At 26.2% G+C, this 23,968-nt stretch overlaps 2 pseudogenes; one reads left to right on the top strand and one right to left on the bottom strand.

The window, feature by feature from the left end:
• The first annotated feature begins 233 nt into the window (after positions 1–233).
• On the top strand, positions 234–14,419 carry LOC112690959 (annotated as a pseudogene).
• Positions 14,420–15,720: 1,301 nt separating this feature from the next.
• On the bottom strand, positions 15,721–16,572 carry LOC112690948 (annotated as a pseudogene).
• Between the last annotated feature and the right edge of the window lie 7,396 nt (positions 16,573–23,968).

The following is a 23,968-nucleotide window of genomic DNA, read 5'->3' as shown; positions in this document are numbered from 1 at the left end:
TATCTTTTTATTTCATTCTAGATAACTGAAAGATTATCATGAACGGTTATTCCACAGACTTCTATACTAACTAGATAAGGTACTGTCTATATTTACTGAAGCTTGGCTTATCAGTTTCCGCCATTTTGTCGGTTGGCAAAACATTGAACGTTACATTTAGTCTTGTGCAGCATTAAATTGAATATTCTTTTACAATTAATTATTTATTATTTAATAGAAAATTGTTTTTTCACTCGTACAAATATTTTTCAAGCTATAAATTTTCTCAGGACCATTTAGAGATATTTTTCTCTAAAATTCGTCAGCGTTTTGGTAATAATAATAACCCTAATGTAATAGAATTTAAATCATCTATGAAACAGTTGTTTTTTAAAAATTCCATCTCTTCATCTTACGCTGCTAACTGTATTGAAATGCACAATAGTAGTGTTGAAAGTACGCTGGTCAAAAAGAAATTCTGATGATTTATTAAACATTGAATATGAAGAAGAATCAAATCATTTAGATTTTTTGATAGGTGAGACTGACCAATCCAGAATTATTAAGGATAATATTCTTTATTATATTACTGGTTTTATTGTTAGAAAGTTACTTAAAATAATTGATTGTTCAACATGTGTAGACAATCTTATAGAACAATCAAGTGAACATAACTATAGTCATAAACATGTCTATTCTGTATTGACTGATGTAAAAAATGGAGGTGGATTATTAAAGAGTTCAAAAAAATGTTATGAAATTAATTAAATATATTGGAAATTCTTTAATCAAATTAACTAACAATTTTATTTCTCATATATCTGGTTTATCTGCAAAAATAATAATTTCAACCATAAATTATGATTATACTCGTAATTTCAATATCTTACAAAATATGACATGTTCCGATCATTCATTTTTAGAAAATCATAGATTAGATTTAGTAACACTTATCTGTAAGGAATATTTAAAAATACGTCTACATCATGTTGCCAAATCAAAAACGTCTTCTATTGTTAGTAAACGGTGACAATTGACCAAATTAGTATTATTTAGTAATATGTGATTGTATACTGTGTATGTTTTAATAATAAACTAATATGTATACATTTGTGATAAACATTGTTTTCTTTTTTTCTTAATTATATTTGGTTTAATCCTTAAATGTTCACATTATTTAAATCTGATTAATAAAGAAATATCAAGGAAATAAGTATTTGATGCATATAGAATAATAGATTTTCTTGGCAACCGACAAAATAGCGTCTGTTCACCTTATCAGATTTACTCATAGCCATGTAAATTATATAGTAGTTACTTATCTAGTGTAGTATAGAAGTCTGTGGGTTATTCGCATGAAAAATTTTTTTGTACGATCCATTTCATTATCAATATAATAAACGACCTTGGTAATAACCATGTTATCAGTTATGATTAAGTCTTATCACGGAAAGATTACACGGATATCAATTTGAATTAATAATTAAAGAAGACCACAGATACTAATAATTTTGGAATATTAGTATTTTTAATTTTCATACGATATACTTATATACATACTATCAAGAGTAGGTACAGTCTATAAACAGGTATGTAAAAAATTTAATTAACATCATTAAATTGACATGAAAAAACACACATCATTGTAAACTCAATACAATCATCGCTCTAATTCAAAACATGAAGCGTGACGGTCAATAATTATTATATAATAATTAATTAAAATATAGGAGTTATATTAATAATATAATATATGTAGATACCTATAATTCACTTAATATATTAATTAAAAATCTTAGTCAATAATACATATTTAATCTGAAAACAGCTAGTAAGCGAAATATTTTATATTATATTATATTTATTTTTATTTATTTGAATTTAAAAATACATAAATTTAAATTATACAATAATGTTCTAATTTGAGGGAAATGCATGGGAGTTTTTGTATTTCAATGTTGGTACATTTGCATTTGAATTCTTCCCCGATTAATGCGTTTATTCCATGATAATAATGAAATGGAACGTACAACAACATTTTTCTGCGTATAACCGTTCGTAGATTATCTTTTATCTTTATCTTAGATAAAATTTTAGTCATTATCTTTATCTTTAATTTAGATAAAAATATTGGTTATCTTTCCCAACACTGGCTATAACCCTGCATCAGATTAAAAATACTCACTTCCTCGATGCACAAAACATTGTAAACCAGTCTTGTTCTGGCTTAAGTCGATGCGACGCAAGTGTCAACATAAGACTTCACCAATTTATCGTATAAAAATAGGGTTGTTATTATTTCGAAAGAGTAAATGCAAATATTACTGCAACAATTATAACAAGTACGCATGTATTATGATAATTATAATAACCGATTACATTAGAATAATAAACACAGAAAAAAAAGGGGGCCCTTACAAATTAAAAATATGTACCTATTAAAATGCGCCGCAGACGCGCTGTTTTATAATTACCAATAATATTGTTAACGATTTCGCGAAAACAATGATAAAGAAATATATATATATATATATAACACAAGTGGAAGAAACAATGTATATACGTATATAAAAATAAAATGCACTGCCTGACAATGAGCAAGAGTTGATACCTGCCGTAGCCCTACTCCGTGTGGTTCTACCCACGCGACCGCGACAAATGCGTGCGACGGAGAAATGACCATCAGAAGATTTTGTCGAAAATCAGACCCCACCCAACTCACAAGCTTGAATGTTGACAGTCTGGTTGATCTCTCCTAATTTTTGGACGCCGAGTGCAATTCCCGATCCAACACGGCCAAAATTCGAAATAATCGACGGGAGCAATGCAACACAATTGGTGTCTCCATCATAATATACCAAAATTGAACAACCCGACGTCGGTTTACGTCACAGGAACGCCGCGGACTATGTTCCCAGAGGGATCGGCGCACAACAAAATCAATTGTGTCGAATCCGGCAACCACAACACACATAAGACCGGATCACAAGTTGGCCCGACCACGAAACTACCGCGGCGTCGCGAAGACTTGCGTCCGGTTACGGTGGCGGGGTCCAGGACGGTGGTGTTCCGCAAGTTCGACTTCTGGGGTGCCCTCTCGGAGACCGGTTGCAAACGGTGTCCGGCACGTAGTTGGGTCTTGCATGAACAAGTCTGATGTAAGTTATTTGTCATTTCATTTAATTTGTGTAATCAAAATAACTTACCTATTCTATTATTTTTTTTAGTATACATAGATTGATTTGTAATTATTTATTTTTAATGAAAAGAAAACCTTAAATGAGAGGGGAATTGTAAAAATGTATAGTTAAAAATAAAAAAAGAAATGAGTGAATAGACCTTAACTTCTTTAGTCTTAGCTCTATATCCCGAATCCAAGTATATACTATATCATATAGATTTATATCTGCATATTTATGAATTATTTTTCTAAATATATAGGAATTGTTAGTTTATTTTGTTTTAAAATGAAAAAATATTATCTGTTTAATATAATCATTTACTATAGTAATTAAGATACATCATATTGTTTTAAAAAAAATATTTATTTTGTAATTTACTAGTTATAACTCATCAATCTAATATAGAAATATAAATTATATTAAATAAATACACATGTATTCATAGGTAGCTCTACGGGGTGTACCTTGGCACACCCTAATGTGAATAATGTGTTTAAGAAAATTGAATAACTACAGTTAAGAATATATCTGCATACACATTAATTAAATTTTAGTTTTTTATAAGTAATATTGCACAAGGGCGTTTTTGAGGGGGGTGGGCGAAGGGGGCATCCACCCCTCCCCCATATATCGTATTCTTTTTGAATATAATGCATTGATTTTTTTAAAAAATGTAATGTATAAATAATTAAGAATATAAATTACTAGTCTATCATTATAGTATGATAATACATTCAATAATATATTATGTCAATTAGGTCACGGGTATCAATTTTTGTTTATCTTATATCATAACATTTTTGGTTATGGAACGAATAGTGGTATTATCTTCCACGGATTGCTACAGTTGTAGATATTTACAACCATGACCGAGGTATTTATCAGATAATGTAAAGTAATTTAAAGTAACACTTTTTTTTACCACATGTTTTCCAGTTAGTCATTTTTTGGTGCATTTATGCATATTGTATATTTTTGTATTTATTAGAGCTATATAAGTCCTTAATAATTTTACTCGTCCAATTTTTTTTACAACATAATATCTGGTACTTTTTTTTTGTGCACAAATGCATGTATATTTGTGTAATTTATAGAGCTAGAAGCCCCTAACCTAAATAATAATTATAATAACTGACAATATTTGTTTCCGTAATCTTTAACTTGCAAATATTGGCCAAAAATATATTTTTGTAAATTGAAAACATGGTTAAGATCAAGAATAGGTCAGCATAGACTAGCAGGGTTGGCTTTGTTGCATGTGCTTAAAAATATTATTGTATCCATTGATGAAACAATCAACAAATTTGCCAAAATAAAAAAAAGAAACTTGGAATTTGTTATTTGACTACTTACCAACCTTATGTTTTCTACTTAGATATTTGTTAAATTAAGTTACATATCTTAATTATTTTTTAAAGTTTTTTAAAAAATAATTAATAAGTACTATTACTACTATGTTAATTTTTTGTTTTTTTTTTTTTAAACAGGATTCAGACTGAAGGTACAATTTTCTTATAAGAACTATTTGTGTTTTTATTATTAATACTTAATTTATATGCAGTAAGTAAATAAATATTTAATTCAATTTAGTACTTGTATTTTTATTTATTCATTCGAATGAACAACATGAACATAAGCTGTAGGTAATGAACCAGAGGCCTACCAAGGGATTTTTTAGGGAGGAGGTCCAACATTTTTATTTTATCTGTTTTTCTAATGATAATTATAGTTTAATTTAATATCAACAAATTACTGTAAATAACTATAGTAATAATCATAATTGTTACATACACATCACACATATTCTAAACAAAGGTTACTATAATAGGTAGGTACTATAATTTGAAATCAATTTTTATTTGGTAGTTAAATGTTATAAAAAAATACATTATTTAATTAACAATAATAAACAATATTAAAAAAAGCAGTATAAATTAAACATGGTTTATACATTATAGGTGTATTATATAATCTATAAACTTTGAAGATAATGAGAAATTAAAATACACAATATATTATTTACTATTGAACCATTGAGTATGTAAAAATTTCAATGGAGGGTTCGGACCTGAACCCCCCTCCCCTTGGGTACGCCCCTGTAATGAACTGTAAATTATTTTTAAGTTTGTATTACCTATCACCAGTAAGTTAGTAATTTGAACATGGAGGTCAAAATTCTAGAAATCCCCAGTTTTAACACTAATTTTCTCAGAATCTTTCAATTCCCCAGAATATTCTCCAAAAATTAAAGTATACACCAAAAATCCCCAAAAAGAGGAAATTTCTCCAGACCTGGCAACCTTGGTTCTCAGTTGAATTATAAGGGATAAGTCCGTATATCAGGAATCAGTAACCAGTGATATATTATATAACCATGATGGTAAATTGTAATATGTTATTTTTATACTTTATACCTGATTCAGCCGCGCTGCTGTAAGCTAGTCGCTCACTGACACACGGTGTTCTGGTGGGAGTGTTGGTAGGACATTTTTTTTTTCCAATAGTATTGTTTATCTATTTTGTTACGTTATTATCGATTATGACCGTTCTAGGTATTGTTAAATTGAGGTATCATTTTGTTTTGACTTCTGGTTTTTACCGTTGGGTTTGATAAATTGCACAGTAGCAGTAAATTGAACGAATATTTAAACGGTAATAAGTCGCAAACGGATAATTGAAATTAAATTCTGTAAACGTTAAAATTATTTTTTTCAGTATGTTTATAAATTTTCGCTATCGAAAATAGGTATTGCCATTTGAAATTTGAAAGTTGATAGTGTTTTATCAAATAAAATTATTAATATTATAACACAGTGTAAAATAGTAAAATCTAGAAAGTTTAAAAAAAAAAATTATTTTAAAATTCCTAATACTTCTCGAGATATTAACTGGTTCACGATAAAAAAAATCATCCTATATTCGTATATGATTAAGCCACTTCAATAAATAGATCCAATAAAAATCCATGAAAAAAAAATCGAATTGGTCACAAATCAATATTCAACACTAATGTATCACTAGACAATAAATTATAGAAAAAACTCATGCCGGTTTGCATAAAGGATCAAGAAAAAAGAAAAGGATAAAGGATAAAGTAAGGAATCGATAATATTTTTATCAGTTGCTCAAAAAAACCTTTGTTTTATCGATCTAATAAATATGGTGTTATCGAACCGACAAATCGTGGACCGGTCTTTGGTTCGATAAATAATAAAATGAGTTCTACAACTTTATTAGTATGATTTATCTGCTAATAATATTTTATCTTATACAACCACTAACAATAATATTAATAATATTTAATTACTTTTTATGGTAATCTTTTTATTGTTTTACTTTATACTATTATTATTTTTTATATTGATTTTGTCTATACCACAAATTAAAATATAATTAAATATAACCAAAATGTCATTGTATTAACAACATTTGACAATTTTGACGAAGAATATGTCACCGAAAATGTTATAATTCTATTGAGGCTAAGACGTATCGTGATCGTTTCAATCCACTCTAATAGTATGATGATTACGATTTATACTCATACTTCTTTTTATATTGGCCATATTCAATAACTAACTAGTTATATTTTTACAAAATTAAAGATTTAAATAGACAATGTATATTAGAAATCAGTTATAAGTAGACAACACTGATTAACTTATCACTTTTTTGTAATTCATTAACACATAACCTAGATTAATTCCCAAACCATTACATTTTAATAAAATTGTTTGTGCAACCGAACATAATTTTATAGGTTCAACAAAAATATTGATATGATTACTTATTGAACTGATATCACAGATTAGAGGCCTGTTTTTATTTATTTCAATCCATCATAAGACTATTTATTGCAGAAAGAATGCATAAAAATGCATATAAATTATATATTTAAAAAATTATAATATCTAATATTATAGATCCAAAAAATTTGTAAACGCACCATTTAGTATTGTTATCAGTAATTATAGTTACTAACCACAAGGTTACATTATCAAGGATAAATGACATTTTCAAATAAAAAACAATTATAATGATGTAAAAGTGATAATTAAAAAGTGCACAATGCTAAGAGCACAACAACACCCTATCACATCTAGCTATAAAGACTATTAATTAGCCGCTAATTGAACAGAAAAAATCTTGAAGGATTCAATAGAACTGTAGGACATAAACCTGGTGGTCACCAATAATTTAACACTAAATGAAAAAGTTGTATGTTATATATATATATATTATTTTATATAATTTTATATTTATATTTTATAAAATTCTAATTTTTTATTTCTTTTTATGTTTTGGATTCATTAATTTAATTAAAATTGCCTAAAATTAACGATTTAATTTATATGAATACAATTTTTTGTATAGGTACATTAAATAAGTACTCGTATATATTATAAAATTACAAAATGTTGGTAGGAAGCGGGATCATCACAGCAAAATAAATTAATTTGAGGATCGTGAGTCAAAAAAAAGGTTTCGCACCGTTTTAATAGGTGATAATAGTTTAATGTATAGACCAGTGGTTTTCAACCTTTTTAACAATGTGGCATACCATTCCATATATCATGTGAACCATATTTTATATGTATGTATACTATTTAAAGTCTACTCTATTAGAGGGTTATTTATTGTGAATTATATTAATACAATCGATCGATCGAGACGGCTGCGACGGGCATACTTATAATAAATAATATTATATATATATCTACGAATAGTTCGATCAGTTTTCATCTCGAATATCAATAATAAGCTGGTAAATACATACTTATAAATACTTATAAAACAATTTATAGATTTATCGCGACACATTTAAAGGGCGCTTGCGAAACATCAGTTGGGAACTACTGGTATAGATAATTTAGTGTACAGAAAGAAAAGTTAAAATAAAATTATTTAACAAAGCATAGAATTTATTTTTAAACTATAAATCATAAACTCTGCATACAAATGCTGTATGTAATTTAGAGTATAATCAATAAACCAGAAGTAATTATTTGAACCAGTGTTATGTATAAAAATAATAAAATAACGGTTACAGATATGTTCGTATACTATATATTTAAAAACAAAAGAAATCATTGCATTTTTTATTCTTTTTCTTAAGGATATTAATGAGGTACTAAAATAACTCAAAAATATGCAAATAAAACAATGATTTCGAAATAATTTACTAAAATGTTTTGTTCTAATACGGTAATGCGTTTGGAATTTGTAGATAATATATGTTTAACAAATCTAATTTTAACATGCTAAATTTAAAGGGATAATTATAAATGACTCTATGTATATATTATAAAATAAATGCTGTGAAAATTAGTTATGTACCTAAATATTCGGTCAAGAGCAACAACATCCACGGTATACTGACTTCCTTTTAATTAAGCGTTGTTGTTGCGCCTATGTTAGTTCATCCAGGCCTCGTTTGACGCAATTCGATCGTTATAATTTTAGATGTACAAATGTACATATTCAATTTAATATTCATAACTGCAATAAATAAATATTATTTATCATTATGTTGAAAAAAATATTTAATTATTAAAAAATAAAAAATAAAATTATAATATTTAGCTCTTAGTGCAAATACTTCAAATTAGTCAACAGTGTTTATGTTTACAAATCACTTAAGTTTTATTCATTAGACCAGGGGTCGTCAACATTTTGAACCACGCGGGCCACATTTTTTTCAAATGTTTATCAAGGGTTACATTAAAAAAAAAAGTTTTACATATGATATATACTAATAATAATTGTATTGCTATTATATTTGATTATTTTACATAGAAATATGAGTGTAAAAATAGAAATGTTACTGGAAAAAACTGCTTTTAAGAAAAAATTTAATCTTTTGACAAATTAAACATAAAAACTTACCTTTGTTTTCGACGATAAAGTATAAATCAATCCAAGAGTTATTAAAAAAACGATGTCCATCACAAATTTTTCTTTATTTAGTCGCCATAATGTTTGGATTTACTTGTAAAATGAAACTATTACAAACCAAGGTGAATGTTACAAACGCAAATAGTCACATGTACGAATGTAATCACGGTGTAATACTAATTGCTACAAACACAAAGTAACTATGACCATAGATTAAATATATTTAAAATTTTAATTTTTAAAATATAGAAGTATATTTAATTTATCATATGACTGAGTAGTGCAGTTATCATTATCTTCGACTCCGGTCAGATAATAATAACAATTTTATAGATTAAACTGACTATACAACTATATAGAATAAACATCAAATATTAACGATTAGATCAAATTTTATTTATAAAGAAAAAAGAATTGAATAGTATTGAAAATTGTATGAAAAATTTTATTGAACAAAAATGAAACACAAATATTAACCACCTTTGTACGGGCCATAAAAAATTGCTTCTTGGGCTACAGGTTGCCGACCCCTGCATTAGACATTTATTCAAATATTCCTTTATGTGTACATTTAGTATTATATCTTGAACGTAAAGTATTTCTACCAATATCAGTAAAAATGTATAAAATCGAAAGCAGATTTAATATTAATGACAAATCGGTCTGAGAATATTTTATAAATATGTTTTAGCTTTTGTTTGTCATTAAATTACTTTTTATTGAATGGTATTATGATTAATTTCTTTATTATCATTATTATTATTTTTATTACTATTATCATTATAATAAATGCTTTCAGTAAAAACTATTAAGCTGGATTATTACAAAGTATACAAAGTATTATGATTCAAGTGACTATATATATTGAAATATTTAAATACAAATAGCTTGAACACGGTTTATAAGTCGTTTAATGATGAAAGAAATATGTTATAAATTAAGTGTACTATTAATATATATGTATATGATTTTTCTCTTTTTTATAAAAATAAGCCACGACATAAGATAAATAACTCATAATAGTTTTACCAAAAGTTTAATTTTTATTTACAGTTTAATACAGGCACTTTAAAATTTAAAAATTTGCGAAATTCTTCTCTCCTATTCATATAAGATAATCGAATAGGATGTTTTTGCAAGCTAATGCATTCACCGAATTTGCTAAATTTTAATTTTTGTGTTAAGTATTTAGTGTCGTTGGAAAAAAAGTTTTTTTTTTTTTGCGAACATATTACAAGTATATGTATATGTACGCATTGATTCCGAAAACACATAAAATCTTTTTAAATTTTGTTTTGACGAAATCCAATTGATCGTGTTAGCTATATTACACATCCATAAACAAATATTCGTTGCGTGGAAGGAAATGTTTTTATAATCGCATTTGATAGGTACCAAACTTAACTGAAATATCAAAGCGAATTAATGACGTGTTAATTTACTTATAACCCATATTCAATAACATAATTAACTCATGACCTAAAAATATTTTCTATAGGAATCAAATGGAATACCTATCAAAATCATTGGAAATGACAGTTTGTGCTGAAATTTCATAGGACGTTCCTCTCTTTGTTATAAAACGTTCGACATTCGAATATTATTTTAGACATCTCAATGTTATTGTATACTATCTCATACTCGTCAAGTTATTATAGATTCTAAGAGAACGAGGAAAATATTGAATTTTACAAGGGTATGTTATTTTAATATTTGAATAGGTATTCAATATGTCAATATATAATAATTCATATGTCTGCGTAAACACTTCTTCGGAGAGTAGCTGACGAATTTTACAAAATTATTATACTACAGCCCATGGGCATGTGTAGTACCATGTAAAAGTGGAGGGGGGGAGTTGAGAGACAGAAACAGCAGTGGCTCCCGGCAGCAACATTTAAAGGTGGCAAAAATAAATTATATTATAGTTATTTTAGGAACATAGATACTTATTTTTTTCGAAATATGCGAAGCGAAAATATCTGGATATAAAGAAATGTTAAAAGTTCTTAAAATATAAACCGGTGATGAAATTCAAATATTGTCAGCTTAATATAGAGGTTATTCCATTATAAATAAATCGAAGAAATTATAGTTTATAATTATGATAAAAGTACGGTTCGTAATATTATAGACATTTTTACAATGTAAGTAAAACATTACATAATTAAAGAAATGTATGTATCTATAATTGTCTCAGAATGTGTAAACGTTATATGTACAAAGTTGTAGATAAGTATTTGTTTAACTGTCAACAGTCAACGCTCAAGCGAATTAAAAGAACTATATGTTGAAGTCAACATTTTTACGAAAACTGTCAAGAGAAAAGTTATGTTAATATAATTTTTAAATAGCTATAATATAATCTTTGCCTTGAAATTAGAAAAAAATACTGAACGTTAATAATAAATAGTAACATTAAAGGCACAACAGTTTTTTTGTTAAAGTACTTAAATACGTTTTAATTATTCAAACATTAATATAATTAAAAAATCTAGATAAATCTAGATTCTGAATAAGATGTAGAAGTTAGGTTAAATTGGGTAGTTGCACTCGAGTGAATATATGTAAATTTGAAAACAATGTTAAATCAAAATTATAGAAATACATTTCAGAATAAAAGAATAGTAACCGTGGATTTTATTTAAAAATATTTTTAGATTTTCAAAAAGAAAAAAAAATTGTTAGTCAAAACTTTTTACATATTTTACATGTAACTGAAGTACATATGGTTAGATTTGTATTATACTAGCTGAATAACCCGGCTTCACCCGTGTACAGTTTTTTGTGTTACCTACGTATAACTTTTTATTTTATCAGTTTTATATTACAGGTTGCTTTTAAATTTTTTGACCTTAGATTGCCTGTGTATAGAAACAACCAGAATTGACAGAAATTAGTATATTTTAATATTTCGAAGAAAAATTGTAAAATGCAATTTTTATCGGAAAAATGTTGAAATAAAATATGACTACAAAATTATAACTTAGTGTATAGATTTAGTTGAAAAAATGTTTTACCTATTATTATTATTATTATTATTCTTATTATTACAAACATTTTTATTATTATTTATTAGATCACCTTGTTTTATTAAAAATATCCAAAAACACTAAAAAACAGAATTACTAATGACACGTGCCGCAATGATTATTTTAAAATCGAAGTATTATATAATATATCATCGATAAAGTGTTGAATATTGGCATTAATATATATCCCAGATATATCAATTATCGATGGTCTCATTAAATATATTGTTATATTAACATTAACAAACAGGTATAATAAAATATATATCTCTAATATCTTTATGATACATATTTAACAATAACTACTTAAATATTTGGCTGCATCCGAGTTGCGGTCAGAGACGATTTTTGAGATAAGGACATATGACAGTTGCGGTCACGCGAATTGTAGGTAATATTCTAGTTGCGGTCATATACCTTTTACTTATCTGTAAAGTTTGTAAGTAAAATAAATAAAATTGTGGCGTATATATAACTTTTGTATGACGGGGATCAATTGCAAACAAATTATTATGGAAGAAAAATTCCTAAACCAAAGGACTAGCACATTCAAAATAATAAATTATAAAATATACATATTTATTTATTTCTTTATTAAAGTTTTAAACGGACCAAGCCCAATTACATACATAATAATAATAACAATCGTTCATTACTGGTTAATAATTATAAACAAAAAGCAATAAGGAGAGAGATAAAGAGAGAAAAAAAAAATATACAATGAATGTACAATATAAATTAATATATATACTTAAAGCTATGAATTAATAAGAAATAAATTACAATACAATTTAAATGAGTTAAAGTTTGGTGAAATAAACATATCGATATTTAATTTATTTATAGTTTTTATAATTCTATTGTGAGGATTATTGCTTGCGTAATTAGTTACTTTGGTGTTGAGATAAAAAAGTGTTTTTAGTTCGGGAGTTGCGAGATGGGGTGTGGAAGGAGAAACGACATAGAAACTCAGGACAGTCAATAAGTCCTGTAAGGAGTTTATAGGCAAAATACAATTCTAATCGCAAACGAAGTTGTTCAATTGTTTCGATGTTAAGAAACGTTAATAGTGGAGTGTAAGAAGAATGGGGTTTTCTAATTATGGAACATTTATGCGAGAGGAAACGTAAGAACTTGTGTTGAATTTCTTCAATTTTATGTTTATGACCCGATTGGTATGGAGACCATATTAATGAGCCATACTCACAAATAGAACGAACCAAGCTGCAATATACTGACTTCAAAGCTATTGAATCATCGAAATCAGCACAATTACGATAGATAAGACCAAGGATTTTATTTGACCTGTTAACTATGTTCGTAATATGACAGTCAAATTTGAGTTTGGGATTAAAATAAATACCAAGGTCTTTAATTGGCCCAAAAATCCGAATTAATGGTTCACCATTGAGATTATAATCAAAAAAAGAAACTACTCGAGCTCTGGAAAATGTCATTAATTGGCATTTATTAATATTAAGAGTAAAATTATTTTAAGTACACCACTCATAGAGATAATTTAAATCAAGCTGAAGTAAATCAGCTTCACTTTGATTATTAACTGTACGGAAAATCTTTATATCATCGGCAAACATAATTTTAGAGCAATTTTGAAATAGAATGTCATTAATAAAAATAAAGAATAGTATTGGCACTAAATGGGACCCTTGAGGAACTCCCGATGTAACATGTATTGGAATAGACAAGAATTCTTTGTAAACTACGATTTGCTGACGATTTTCAATAAAAGAGATAATCCAGAATAAAAAAGAGCCGCAAATACCAATTCGTTTCAATTTTGAAAGCAGGATTTGATGGTTAATTTTATCGAATGCCTTAGCAAAGTCGGTGTATATGACGTCAACATTTGATCCACGAGAAAGGGCGTCAGATACAAAATTTCTAAAGTTAAGTAAGTTAGTAATTGTACTTTTATTTCGTCGAAAACCATGTTGATCATCAATTATTACATGATTCAAAACAGGCAAAATCTTATTTGCTACTATCGATTTAAATAATTTAGGTATAAGAAAAAGCAGGGATATTGGACGGTAGTTTGCAATATTTGATAAATCAGAAGAAGACTTAGGAATTGGTCGAATAAAACTAGTTTTCCAATAATCAGGAAAAATGCCAAGAGAGAGTGATAAATTGAATAAGTAATGTAACGGAAAGGAAATCACAAATTTACAGTTCCTTAGGAAAATGTTAGGAATAAAATCGGGACCAGGACTAGAGGTAGAACTTAAGGAGCCTAATGAATCAAATACCTCAATTAAATCAATTGAACATGAGTGGAGCGAAGAAGAAAGAACTGGGGATGGAATTTGATGCTTTAAATTAATATTAACATCATTAACATAATCATAGTTGTCATAAACACTAAAGAAGTAATTAGCAAAAGCATTAATAATGTCATTACTAGTATTAAATTCATCTGAATATATATGCATACAATTTGGTAAAAAGTTATTTTTACGTTTACTGTTTATGAATTTTCAAAATTTATTAGGACAGATTTTTAAATTAGTTTGAATTTGAATTATATAATTTTTATAATATTTTTTCGAGAGAAACTTACATCTCCCACGAAGATTAGAAAAAGAATTGTAATCACTCACCAAACCAGAACTCTTAAACATTTTATGGGCAATTTTTTTTTTTAAAAATTGTTTCTTTTAATTTTTTACTATACCATTGAGGGTAGTGACACTGCCGTTTAATTATTTTAGGTACAAATATATCAATGATATCATAAATAATAGAATAAAACAAGTCGACAGCTTCATTAATACTAAGATCTTTAAATAGTTTGTTCCAGTCTATCGACGCTAAGTTATATCAGCGTAATTACACTTAGAAAAATTATACATACATAAATTATATTCGATTGGTTCACTTATAACTATGGGGATATAAATGAATAAGCACGGATGATAAATATCACAAGGGATAAGAGGATTTACTGATTTATTTACAGATAAATTATTTAAATCAGAGAGAACTAAGTCTAATAATGAACCAGTGCTGTTATGAAAATTATTAAATTGAGAAAGATTTAGGAAAGATAATTTTGATAAGAATTCTGATTCTAAATTATTTAAGTTCAGCATATTTGGAAAAAATCCAATAGAGCAATAGTAGCGTGCATTAAAGTTTAGGTAAATTGTAGTCACCAACCAATAATACGTTTTTTACATATGAAAAACTTAAAAGTAAATTATTAATGATATCAAAGTGTGCATTGTAAATTACGATATCAGTGTGAGGTGGAAAATAAAAATTACCTATTATAATATAATTATTGTTTATTTTAATAATGACAAATACGTGTTCAACTGGGCTGGTAGGTACAGGTAACAAACGAGAATGAAATCTATTATTAATTGAGAGGAGAACACCCCCACCTCTAGAACGATTGGTAGTAATCTGATTACGGTCGCAACGATATGTACTATAACCAGATAAACCTAGTTCAGACGTATTGATATTTGGAGATAACCAAGTTTCAGATAAGCCGATAAAATCATAGTCAGATAAATATACATTACGCATTAAAACGTTTAATTTGGTATTGAGTCCACGAACATTTTGATAGTAGAGAAATAAGTTATTGTGAATTGGCCCGTTTGTTAGTTTTTTGAAATGGTTGGAACACCTTTGACAAATTTCATCACTAAGTTGGATTCCCCGGCTGCTTTGCGTTCCTCAAGCTTCACTAAGATATTACGAAGTTGATTACGTTGCATAATAGTACGATCTGGAGATATACGGATGGAACTATAGATAGTAGACGTGCGTAGTTTGTGTTTATTTTTTAGAACGATAAAGACATCGGATGGCTCATGTAAAGTAACTTTAAGTGGCCGAGGTTTATTTGATTTTTGGCCTAGTCTAGAGACTAATGCTGGAGCAATATTTGGAGTAATAGAATGTAAGACAAATTTAATTAGCGATAAGTCATCTTCATTATTTCCGTCAGTCTCAACAGCATTAAAATAATTAAATTACGTGATCTTGCCTGTCGATCTATAACTCCAGATATTACAGTTTCGTCTGCGGGAAAGTTAGAAGCGTTAGTACTAGATAATTGATTTTCTAGTAGGGTGACTCTATTTGCGAGCACTGAAGTACGAGCACCTAAGTCCCGCGTTGACCAGAAACATCGTCTAGCTTCTTATTCAGTGATGAAAACGAGGATTCATGTTTAGAAACTGATTTTTTAATATCTTTTACTGCCAAAAGTATGTCATTAATTTAGATATATAATCAGTGTCTAAAACTGGTTGAGTAGTCGGAGATTTTCTGGCTCCAAATCTTGCACACTCACAAATAGTGTACAGCCATGAAGCACAACGAGTTTTAAGATTATTGCCGGTTAAACTAGAGATAGACGAGCAAGCGATATGGAAAGGTTTAGAGCAAATTGAACATTTAACACAGTCGGTATCACTCAACACAGAGTTACACTTTGAACAATTCATATAATAAATTATAAGATAACGGAGCGGAAAGTAAAACTGTAAACGACCAGTTCGAACGAATGTAAGATTACAACATATATTGAATGTGTCAAAATAATAATTTATAATAAATTCTTGAAATATTTTTTTTGTTTCCTTATAATTTCCTTACATTAAGAATACTATTTTATACAATTTTTAAAAGACCTATGGGGGGATCTAACCCCTACATCGCCTCTTGTATACGCCCCAGCAAAAGTAGTATAATCACGAACTAGATGATCACCAATCAATGGTACGACAAAAGGTTAGTTACAGTGTTAAACGTAAAGCAGTGGAGCAGTTAAACGAGCGTCCCTCCAAAATTTTTTATTCTGAAATTTCAAGTACAGTACTCAGTGTACTGGAGTTAAATGGTGTTACATTGATTAGAAAAAATATACACACTGCAAGAATAAATGTTCACCCAAAGTTGCCGTGTGACTTTTCACAATTACTACTGTGATTTCAAACCTACACAATAAAAAATAGTGTAGACAGTCCTAAGTCAGTTTATAAAATGGAAAGGAAAATGTTGAAACTTTTTTGTGAATAAAATAGCATGGTATATACCATATATACTAGATGTATATTTTGAGTGACCGCAACTAGTATGTAACCTTTTTGTTGGGTGACCGCAACTAATACGTAATTTTTGATTTTGACCGCAACTAGTATACACCAAAATATTTATAGCAAATGCATTGACAAGGTGCATATAAAAATATAATTTTCTATAAATTTTTTCCATTTTTATCTCTTTCAATCTCTTTAGGAGTTGAATTTTGAAATATTCTTTCTTAAGGAGTGTCTACATCAGAAAACAAAATTACTGCTCAAATTTTATACTCATACATTCAGCGGTTCCGGCTAGGCGATGATGAAACACTCAGGACTAGTCATTTTATATATACAGATTATAATTTATAGTCTTATATAAAACCGATAAATCATTTGATTAAATAATTTCTAAAAAAAAAACGCAATTTCATATCATTTAGAATATCATACAATACGATTTATTTATACATAATTAATTTTAATATGTTGTCATTTGATATTTAAGAAGCACTGTTCAAATGCTTAAGTGCTGCCTTTATTTTCATTTTTTTTTTTTTTTTTTTGGGAGTATTTTGATAGTGGGTATAGTGATAGCTACTTAAAAATTCCAAAAAATACTTTTTTTAAATGATAACTTAATTTGCCAATCAATTAATAGATCGATAAGAATAGACTTTTATTATTCCAACTAGTCTTATCACTAAAAAATGTATAAATAACAAAAAACAAAATTCAAAAACCAATATACCTACTCGATTGCTTTTTATTAGCTTGAAATATTAAAAATTAGTATGGATTTTAACATATAAATAAATTTAAATAAATAGATTTTAGGTGTTATTTTTTAAATAAATAACGAATTACACTTTGAAAATTTAGATAGGAATTATTTTAATTTTAAATTATTATACATTTTGAAGACTATAATAGTCTTCAATTATAATAATAATTTAAAATACTAAAATAAAAATAAATTGGTATAATTTTTTTCAAAGACTTTAAAAATTAATATAACAACTTCATGTATTTATTTTATTTTTATTATTATTTAAGACTTACATAATTTAATAAATACTCTTATACATATTCATTCCATTTTAATAACACAAACTTTAAATATTCATAAAAACTCATAATTAATTATTTATTTAAATTTTATTTTGAGAAATGTCTAAGTAAATATGTATTACTATATGTTTCCATTTTAAAAAATACAAAAAGAAGCTTAAGAATCATTATGTTGAAAAATAGTAAATAGTATAAGTTAAAAGTATAGTATAGTACTTTATGTGTAAAAAAAGATTATAAAAAATGTTGATTTTTCTATTAAAATACATTATTCTCTAAGGAATTTGTCAAAAAGAATCATTTCAAAATTAAAAAACTATATTTCAGACGAACATTTTATAGTTTTTTGAATGCGGTTATTTATTTTTAGTTAAAATAAAAACAAGTTGATATTATACTGGATTACTTTAGAATGAACGTAGCAGATAACCTAATATTTGAAGTTACTACATAAATTAAAAAAAATACGATTTAAATATGAAGAACTGTTAATCTTAAAATATTATGTACGAATAATTTTAAGTTATTTGTATTAAGTTTTATATTTTGTTCTCCAGCAAAAAAGCACATTTTTTTTCAACATAATCTCTAACAATTTCTAATAATAACCCGTGGTTTGAAAATATAACACGATGGACACAACTAATAAAATAATTATAAAGTATTCATCTATTAAATGTGAACACTATCAAAGTTTGATTAATTAAGTATTATTTTATATACTAAATTCAACGAACGTAGGCAAATCGAAAAAATAAATAGTTTGAATTATAATGTTCTCACATAATCGTATTTATTTTTGAATGAAAAAATGTGAGTAAATAAAAAAAAGGTGTACAAACGTCCAGTGGGTTATGTGTCAAATATACGAAATTGAAGTCTCATAATGTCAGTTGTCATGGGACAAGTATTATAAAAATTACATGTTTTAAAAGTCGGTTACTACCTATAAATAAACGACCATACTGACATATTGTAAATAATTTATAGATTCTTCATTATATGATAAAAATCATGTTTTATAAAATAAATTTATATATTTTTTAACTGGCATTAAAAATTATTTGTTATTTCCAATAAACTATAATAACTATAATAAAATATTAATGTGCAATAGTTATTAAAATCCGGTTTTTAAAAATTGTTATGAACCATAGCACAAGAAAAAGTTTAAATATAGGAATCAGGTATGGTACAAGAATTGCGTAAGATATAAGAATGGGTCAGTGATATTGATATATTTTTTCTTACAAATTTTAAATAAATCGATTATTAGATTTGAATAACGATTCTGAGCAACAGATGAATAAGATACTTTATTTCTAAAAATAGTTTAATAAATTATTAGCACATATAATAGTCTGTGTTTTTATTTTGTTTTATTTTCATATAAACCATCAAAGTAATGTGGTTAAACTACAATACAAATGTATTGTAATGTTACATTGTAAAGACCTACAAATTGTCTTAACCGATGGTTGTTCAAAGGATATTGATGCAGTTAACATTTAACTGAGTTCCTCTTATTTCATGCTATTATTTCATGTTATTATTATTGATGACAATACATCAGTTATTCAATCATTATCATAATTAATAAAATTTCCGGTAGCTTTCAAAATATTTTTATTACCTTACTAATTCTTCTAACTATTCCGGTAACTTCCGCAGAAGTAGAAAGATCATTTTCGAAACTTAAACTAATAAAAACTTATTTGAGAAGTTCTATGTCTCAAAACACACTGACTTTACTTGCAATTATTTCAATAGAAATCAAGCTGGCTACAATTGAAGACTATATTTCACTTATTGGTGAATTTACTAACAAAAAGAATAGAAAAAAGCACTTAAATAAAATATTCCAATACAAATTGATTATAAATTTATTTTGTAGTTAAAAAATGTTTTGTTTTTCGTTTTAAAAATAATGTAAACATCATTAAACTATAACTTAATTTCATAATGAATATTAAATATACCTTGGGTAAATTGATTGTGAATTTTATAATATAATGTTCTATCAATCATTTAAAATTGTATAATATCTATTATGTACCTATCTACTCTATATCTCTATATATTATATTTTAAATTATTAAATGCTAGTGTTATTGAATGCATGGTAGATGAATACACATTTGATAAAAATATAAGAATTAAGAATATTTATATTAATGTATGTTAAACATTATATTGTTGGTAATTAATAAATTATTTAATATATTAGGAAATATACTTATTATTTTGTATTTAAATATTTAATGTATGAAATATTTATATATATATATTGTTATAAAAACTATCTTATTTGATATATTTATATAAGTTTTACTATTATGTAAGTCCACTTTTAGAGTTAAAAAGATTTTTTTAAAATTAAGAAAATTATTATGATTATGAAAATTAAAAAAATTTGCGGGAAAAATTGTTAAATTAGACAAATCTAAGAATAAGGAGGGACTTTGCCTAGGGCCTCACAAAAGATTACGACGGCACTGGCCATACCCTTATAGTTTGTCTTACAAATGTACAATGTAACAAATCCACGTTCAGTAGAATTAATTTTGTGTGATAAGAATTAGTATTAAAATTAATAGACCAACTATCAAACTTCAAGAAAAAAATAGTATTAGTGTTTAGTATTAGAGTATCGCATTTTTAATGATATTTAACTTTTATTTTAAGTGAGTATATTAATATTACTGTTTAAAGAACTAAATTAAATCTACCAGAATTTCGCAGAACGATTATTTTAACGTTCAAATTTAGATTTGAATGAAAACTTTCACAACAAAAAAAATGAGTTCTAAACAGATGTGATGTGAATAGATATAAATCTATTTCATTTTTAATGAAAAAAAAAAATAATAAAAATAAATCATTTTGAAAAACATGACATACTTGTTTTATAAACATTGTTTTGCGGTTCATTAATAGAAAAACTGTTTGATTTTGGTTAAATGTTGTCTAAATGTAAAATATTTTTTAACTATAAAACTACAAAGTTAAAGATTTTATTTTTGAAATGTGTAGTTATTTGTTTAATGTTTACTTTACTTTTTGAAAACGTGAAAGGGGCTTGGAAATAATAATATCATACCTATCTGTTTTTTTTGCAAAAAGAAAAATTTCCATTCAAGTAAATAACATGAACAGTGCAACGGTCATTTTCTGATATATATAGATAAAATTATTGTAACACATCATACACATTTTATACATTGTAATAATTTTTTCAAATTTTTAAACAAGTTATATATTATAAATTAGAAAACGGAATTATTTTTTTACTATTATAATATATTTACACCCTGTAAAAATAAGTAGTTTTCAATGTCCATTCATGTATGTCACTACAACCAATATTTTCCTGATATAAAATTTAAGTGTCAATATCAAGTACGTGATCGAAAACCAATCGAAATTCTCATTAAATATAATTGATGAAAAAGTGAGTGGTATAATTTCACCAATCATTAAAGCGTCCGATGTAGTAAGACATTCGAAATAAAAGTCTACTGTAAACATATATATATATATGTCATCAGTTGTCCGAAAATATTTTTCTGGTATTAATAAAAAAAATTAAAGTTTTGAAGTATTTGAGTTTTTCATTATTTTATCAATTTAAACTTACTAAAATAAAACTTGACTTAATGACTGAATTATACTACATTTATATTATAATGATAGATAGTAACATACATATCAATTGATAGTATAGTATAGTATAGTATATGTATAGTTAAGAAATGTCCAGTTAAATTTAAAAAATCCCGAAGTTTACAAACATTTCATAATAATGACCAAAAAAATAATGAGCCTCAAGTCAAGATTTCCCTGACTAAGGTAGGTTAATTGATAACATGAAATAGCAAAAACAACTAAAGTATATAATTAATATAACTAATAATTATCGTAGTTATTAAGAATAATTACAATGAAATCTCTTTTTACGGATATCTCTAATATTATATATAAGAATAATTACAATGAAATCTCTTTTTACGGATATCTCTAATCCCGACACAGTCCCTCTGAATTTATTGGATAACGCTACTTTAAAAAGAGGAAACCTCTTAATAATGGACGTGAATCGATTCAGATGGTTAGATATGTTTAAACACCTCTAAATAACAGACAAATATACGGAGGAACAAAAACATACTGGTATTGTATACATATATGTAATGATTTTTTAAATTTATGATAAAATCGTATATATATATATATATATATATATATATATATATATATATAATATGTAACACCCAAAGAAGCATTTCAGTTAACAAATTGACTTAAGACATTTTATCTCAACATAGATGATGCAGTTTCACTGTCATTGACTAGTCAACTCCAGTCTAATATTGAGTAAAATGTTATATAAAAAATAACACTAACTAAAATTTCAATTTTTTTTTTACATTTTTGTAATATACATATATGTATTATATACACGCCTTGATAATTAATAGTTCTAATATGCAATAATAATATTTAATAAAACATCTTAAATATTTTTTAAAAAGTCAATAATAATTACATTTTTATTTTTATTAACTTTTTCATATAGTGGATAATTTTGATGATTCCGTAAATGTTCATTATTTGAAGATTTTACTGTATTATCATTAATGTTTTTTTTAAATTTTTATATTAAATTATTATATTTTAACAATTTTTCTTATATCTACTACAATTATTATTAAGTACAAAATCCTCATGTGTATTCTACGTTAGAACTATGAAACCCATATTCCTCATATTTTGAAGCTGAATGAAGAATGAAATGTATTATGCATTTGATATTTAATACATATAATGCATTAATGCATTTATTTAAAGTGAAGTTCTTAGAGGGTAGAGAATCAACAATTATTTTTAATAGGTTTTATTACATGAGAGGGCTGTACAAAATGTATAGTAATAGTTAACCGTTGTTAATTATAATTATATAAAATATTTATGTTACCGAAACTATAATTACTATTGTATTAATATTTTCAAGTAAGTTATTATTTTATAATCATTAAAATATACATATATGTTACTTTTATTGAAAAATTATATTATGTTAAAGTATTAGAAAATATAGAATAAACTTGAGAAAAAAGTTGATGTACAATAGTTGGATGAGATACAGGAACAGGTGAATTATAGATTAATTATTTTTATAAATGTAAAATTAATGTACAGTATATAAATGTAAATCTGGGACTTTTTATTTCGTTGATTATAAAATATTTTTATTTTTTTTTTTTATAAATAATGTGTTACTAAAAACCACTGCTCGATTTGTGGAGGGACGCAGGGTGACGGAATACCCCAACTAATTTTCAGAAATTTTAGCGTCCCCTTACTATTATTATATTATAAATAAAACGCTTAACAAGTTTTGGGGATGATTTTTTTTAAAAGTAAACAGAGTCCCCCTTCTTTAATTTTGCCAAATCGAACACTGCTAAAAACAAATAATATATAATTTAAATATATATAATTTTCAATATACTCATAATATTATCTATATGCAGTGCTTGTACAAGGGGGGGGGCAAGCAGGGCCCTTGTCTCACGTAAGGGCCTCGTGGCTTGAAACTTTTTTTTTTTTTTTAATATAATGATAGGTACAAACTTTAAATAATGATGTATGAAAAATAAAAATTCATATTCTTTATTATTATTGTAGAGAGTACATATTATTTATGTAATTATTTTTACGGGGATTTTAAAGATTACGGTCACTGATT

The sequence above is a fragment of the Sipha flava genome, unplaced genomic scaffold, assembly GCF_003268045.1.
Source record: "Sipha flava isolate LNK unplaced genomic scaffold, YSA_version1 530_pilon_pilon, whole genome shotgun sequence".
Taxonomy (NCBI): domain Eukaryota; kingdom Metazoa; phylum Arthropoda; class Insecta; order Hemiptera; family Aphididae; genus Sipha; species Sipha flava.
This window is presented reverse-complemented; position numbering and strand designations above follow the sequence as displayed.